Source organism: Muscardinus avellanarius (genome assembly GCF_963383645.1).
Source record: "Muscardinus avellanarius genome assembly, chromosome: 11".
NCBI lineage: Eukaryota > Metazoa > Chordata > Mammalia > Rodentia > Gliridae > Muscardinus > Muscardinus avellanarius.
Genome location: NC_137797.1, coordinates 106124928 through 106131170, shown reverse-complemented (window position 1 = coordinate 106131170; position 6243 = coordinate 106124928).

Here is a 6243-nt window from a genome sequence, read left to right as displayed (position 1 = left end):
GGTGCACTAGCATGCCTGGGTGAAGGTAGAGCCAACACAGTTTTAGTCATGTAAAGCTTGAGGAGTTACCATTTTTTAACACTCTTCCTCCGGAAGTTTCTGAAGGACCCATTCTATCAGAATAAGACCAAGTTTAGACATAGAAGAGGGAGGTTCAGAACCCAGGAAGCAGAGGTTCCTGACGGGAGACCAGGAGGGGTGTGCGGCTGAAGGACAGATTCGGATCCTGTAACAAACGTTGTTCAGGAGGTCAAAGAGTGATCTATTCAGATGGAGCAGGTGCAGGGGGGCACCTGGAAGCCAGGCCTGCAGGAGCATAAACACACCAGCATCGTGATAAGCAGACAGGGCTTACATGAGTTGAAGGGAGACCCCCCCCCCCTTTGGGTGAGGATGAGAGAGGGGTGCCGGCACATACAAAAACTAGAAGCTGAGAAGACAGCTATTTTTTTTTTTTTTTGCAGTACTGGGGATGGAGCCCAAAGGCATTCTACCTCCAAGCGACACCCCCAGCCCTATTTTTTATTCTTTATTTTGAAACAGGGTCTCACTGAGTTGCAAAGGGCCTCACTAAGTAGCTGAGGCTGGCTGCGAACCCAGATCCTCCTGTCTCAGCCTCCCAGATGCTGGGATTACAAGCGTGCGCCACCACCCCTGTTTTGAAGGTAGCTGTTTTTAAAGGCAAAAGTTATATGTGAAAGGCAAAAGACAAGGTCTTATCTCAATATACTAGTAACAGATGGATAGAGGAATCATGTATGCACAGACATAATAAGCAAGCACTAGATTTTGGTTTAATGAGAATGTGATGTCTCTGTTGGCTTCCCACCGTGGTATGGGATATTCATTCCAACCGACTGTTTCTCACCACATTAGGTCTATAATCTTAAATTTTAGGCTCTGTAGTCCTTGCACTGTCTACAGTATGCTCTCTTTTTAAATATGCTTTTTGTTTTTCCCCTAAAAATGTCTTCAGATTGGAAAGTTTTCAAGAAAGGATTGATTCAAGAGTTTTGCCTTATCTGCCTACTCCTGAGCTCCCATTAGGTTTATAAAGTTCTATATTTTGTTCTTCTTATGGCGGAGTAAAATTCCACTGTGTACATATCGCAGAGTTTTGTAATCCATTTGTCTGTTGATGGACATCTTGGCTGGTCGTCATTTACAGCGAAATCGATGGAACTGGAGAACATTAAGTGAGATTAATCAGTCACAAAAAGTAAGAGATTGGGTGCTCTCCCTAAGATATGGAACCTAAGGAATAAAAGGGTCATGGAGTATCTCTAGATGAAGGAAGAGAAGCCAGAGATGAGCAAATAGAGGCCTAGCTGGGGGGGTGATGGTAGGGGGAAGAGGGAAATTCCCCAATGTACAGATGTCCATGCACAAACACATCAAAGCCAATCACTGAGCCAAACAGGAGGGTGGGGGGCGTGGAGTTAGGGAAGGGCTAAAGGAGCAGTGTGTGCACCTGTGTCTTCTTGTACTCATTAAGATGTATGACTGTAAGGCACCGATAAAATATCTCAAAACTATACGTTATTAGAAGAAAACATGAATAAATGTTACATAACTTAAAAAATAAAGTCATACCCTTGAACTTGATATACTTAAGACGTACACAGGCATATAAATTTTTCTAGTAGAGTGAAATACCTGCCATTATGCCATCAATGAGGTCTGCAAAGCCATGTGTTGCCTGCTTAGAACAGACAAATCAGCCGGGTGTGGTGGCGCACGCTTGTAATCCCCGCGCTTGGGAAGCAGAGACAGGAGGATCGCGCAGGTTCGAAGCCAGCCATGCATGCTGGCTTAGGAGAACTTGTTTCCAAATAAAAAACCTAAAAATAGGTCTGGGAGTGTAGCCCAGAGGTAGAAGGATTTCCAGGAACCCCAGTACCACCAAAAACAAACAAACAAACAAAAAAACATACAAATCAAATTGCAACAATAGGGAATACCTCCCTGTTCTCCTACAAAAATCACCAATATTTGAGGTGTATGGCAGCCAGAAAAAAATTGAATTCCAGGTAATGAAATAGCATCTGAAAAAGTAGAATTCCACTGCTTAAAAAAAAAAAGTCTTCTGTGGTTCAGTAATTAAGATTTACTGGTGATAACCTTTAAAAAGATATATTTGTGATTCAGATAAGGGAAAAGAATTCAGGAAAGATGTACCTTAAGGGTGACGTTTCCCACCTTGTAGATTGTTACCATGTACAGAAATACGTGGTGGGTTTTGTGAGGCCTGGGTGGTCTTTAGGATAAAGAGTGGCCTGCAGGATTTTATTGGCTGGGAATGTCCTTTGCTCTAGGCAACTCGGGGGAGGCGGTCATGTGGCAATGGCGGTTAAATATTAAAATAGAATGTCTCATCTGTGGGTGAGAGCGCTCTTAACTCTCTCTGTAATGTTGGATGACTTACTATTTTTAGAGGCCATTTATTACATCAGAGTGAAATTTGAATTCAGGAGTTTTAATCTTATTAGAGAGGACTTTATGTCTGTCTGTCTTCCCACCCAGCTGGGTTACGTCAGGCCCTGATAGCTCTGTATTTGTTTGTCTTTGTTGAGCAAATATGTTGACCCATACAGATTTAACATATGGCGCTTCTATGGGAAAAGGAGAGCTGACTGTTCCCAGTGACTTTGACTGCATACTGCTCAATGACACAACGTGTAATTTAGGAACCTTTTTCCACGAGGCTCAGAGTATCAGAGATAACTAACTCTCAGGACGGATTTATAAGAAGTAAGATGTCTGTACAAAGTTACCAGGGGGTGGAGTGGGGCGTGGGGGGTGGAGTGGATTTCCTTCCTCCTCGTTCTAAAGTCCTTTCCCCCTGAAATGTGTTGGGTTCCATTGAAAACTGGATGGGCAGAAAAGTTCTAGTTTTTATTCTTTTCTTGGGAGAAAATACCCACGGAGCGTGTTCTGCCTCTTCTGAGAATCCACACTTGATGACTTTGGGCTTCCAGGAAGATGCCAACCTCTTAGTTGATGTCTACTGTCCGTTTCTATTTCTGTTTGCGCATTAGAGCCTGATGGTCTGGCATCTTGGTGTAGTTCACAGAGAGAGTGACATTTGGTGGTGTTAGCCCGAGTGCTTTTTTTTCAGAGTCGCTCCTGCTCCTGTCCTGATTTCTCTCGCTGCCTTTTTTAATCAGTAGTCTAGATCTTGGGCAGAACTGAAGCGTAGCCCAGCATCACCTGAAACAGGAGCTTAACAGAGGAGAAATCATTGAGAGCTACTGTCCAGTGTGTGCGTGCATGCATGTGTGTGTGTGTGTGTGTGTGTGTGTGTGTGTGAGTGTGTGTGTGTGTGTGTGGTGTGCACACAGACACATATGTTACTGAGAATTGAACCCAGGGGCATTCTACCTCTCAGCTACGCCCCCAACCCCCCCTTTTTTTTATTATTTTGAAACAGTCTCCTCGTTTTCTGAGAGTTCCCCTGAGTTGTTGAGGCTGGCCTTGCAATCCTCAAAACCTGCAATCCTCTAGTCTCAGCCTCCTAAGTCCTGGGCTTACAGGAGTGCGCCAACATGCCTGCCTCCGTTTAATTTTTTTTCATGGATTTCTTTTATTGGTGCCTTGTAGTCATACATCTCCATATTTTTAACACAGAATAAATAATAAATAAATGAGAAGTGAGTCAGTGGGGCAGAGTCAAACCTCCCACACTAAAGAATTCCAGACAACTCACGCGGGCGCTCCCCCCTCAGCGAGGTGGGGGTATCTCTGCCTCTTCAGTGAGGTTGCTGCCTCCTTCCAAACAGTCCCGGGCGGCGGGGGAGAGGGGAGCCGGTGGCACCTGCCAGTGATTCTGGTGAGAGTGGAGGAGGTAAGTCGTGCTCACAGTGTGGACTTCCGCACGAGTGCCTGTCCAGGCTCCTCCTTCAACCTCAGGAGTACAACTGTGAGGAAAACGGGGTGACCCCAGCCCAGGGAGCGCCTCAGCAGGTCAGAATTCAGCAGCCCTCACAAAGCTGTTAAGGCGGTGGTTGTCAGTTGTGTCCTCCCCATAAAATATGTCCGCCTCCTCCACTCTCTACCCGTGAATGTCTCCCCCCCGATAGGTGCTTTGCAAATGAAAATGGAGTTAAGGTCATACTGGGTGGAGGTGAATCTCTAATCCAGTGACTGTTGTCCCCAAAACAGAGGGGAATGTGGACACGGGCACCCAGTGGGAGCAGGCCCTGCGAAGTTGGAGGCAGAGATCAGAGTGATTCATCTACAAGTGAAAAGATGCCGCGAATATCTCAGCCTTTCCAGATTCGCTCTGATTTCATATGGCAACCTTCCAGGCTGGTGGAGGAGTATGTTTCTGTTGCTTGAAGCAGTTTGTGATACGTTGTGAGGGCAGCCTCAGGAAACTAGTAATACAGTCACCGAGAGCAAGGCAAATCTGAGAAATGCCCACTGTCCAGAGGAGCATCAGTTAGGAGGATTCAGTGTAATGTGGTGTGGACAGGAACCTGGAATACAGACAAAAAGAAGAGGAAAAAAGAGAAAAGAGAGAAAATGAAAGAAGGAAAGAAAGGAAGGAAGAGAGGAGAGAAAAAAGAAAAGAAAGGAAGGAAGGAAGGGAGGGATGGAGGGAGGGAGGGAGGGAGGGAGGGAGGGGGAAAAATAGAGTATTGACTTTCTGAATAATAAATCTTGGTTCTGGTTCACTAGTATCTTCAAAACACTCCTAGTGGAAGTTGTTAACAGTAAGAAAATGGGGGCTGTAGGAGCTCTGTACTATCTTTATACCTTTTCTGTATATCTAAGAATTTTTTTATAGTTTTTTTGTAAAGTAAGTCAACAGAATTTAGCTAAGCATTTAATTAGATCTTGCCCTCATGTGCTACAGCAAATGTACTAGACTAAATAACATAGAAAAATAGTAGCATCTTTATTGGAAGTCCTTTGAGAGCTGTTAAGAAGTGGTTACTCTACAGTACTTTGCAGGAGGTAGAGTGTGTGTGTTGGGAGGTTTAAAGCGGATTGTTATTTTATGCCTTACCCAAAATCATTGACAAAGTGTCATAAAGTTTTATTTGAAATTAAATTTCAATATTTTAGTAAAACTCACAGTACCGATGATAAACCCCTTCTTGGCCGTAACTTAGACTGAGACATACACTAAGTGAAATTGACCTCTAGGTTTAGATTCTTCAAGATCCTCTGCCAAACCCAAACGAGCGCATCAATAAACAAAACGAGTTTCTGACATTTTCTGAAAGATCAAGGCAGTGAAGAGACGAGGGGCCTGGCGACAAGATTGGGAAAGAGAATATCCTCACAGTGAGTCATGACCACATCGTCATTCATGAGTCTGAAAACTGGTATTAGAGCCGGGTGTGGTGTTGCGCTGTTTGTAATCCCAGTGCTTGGGAGGCTGAGCCGGGAGGATCCCAAGTTCCAGGCCAGCCTCAGCTACTTATGGAGACCCTCGGCGACTTAGGAGATCTGTTTCAAAACAAAAAATAAAAAGGGCTGGGGGTGAAGCTCAGAGGTAGAGTGACCGTGGGCTCAGTAATGAGCCCCTCTATCCCAACAAAGTGATATCAGATTCAGGCAAGCAAAGGCAAAGAAAAGGAAATCCCAAACTTTATTTATTTGTTTATATTGGGGAATTTAAAACCCAGTGTAAATTTAACATGACTCGTTTATATCTTCTTATGGTGATTTTTATATCTTCTGTCAACTTTTCTTGGAAATGTTTAGCATTTGACATATTTACTGTGCTTAGATGCTAAGTTTATCATTGCTGTCTTTGTAATTCCCCAAGAGTGTTATTTTATGTAGAGAATAAGAACAAATTATAGCAGCTCTGACTTCTAAAAAGTGTTTTCATAAGAAAATAGGAACTCTTACTTTAAATAGTAGAAAGCTATCCTGATGGTCATAGTGTACGTTTTTGGTAGAACTAAGTAATAAATTTGGTAAAAATTAACCACATCTCTGAGACCATAAAATGATAAAGAAAACTTTATCTCAGTTGTTTTTAGCTGTGTTAGCACTTTACGAAAATATAAACAGCTTATGAGGATAAAACATTGTTTTAGTAAGAGTTGGTTTTTCTTTTAAATTATGCATAGGGGTGTATCTTTTAAAACCCTAAAGGGAAAAGAAAAACACATGGCATTGTTTCCTTTGTGCATGATATTTGAGAAAGATGAATCCTTGATGGTGGTGTGTTGCTGTAATCCCAGTACTTGGGAGGCTGAGACAGGAGGATCACAGGTTCGAGGA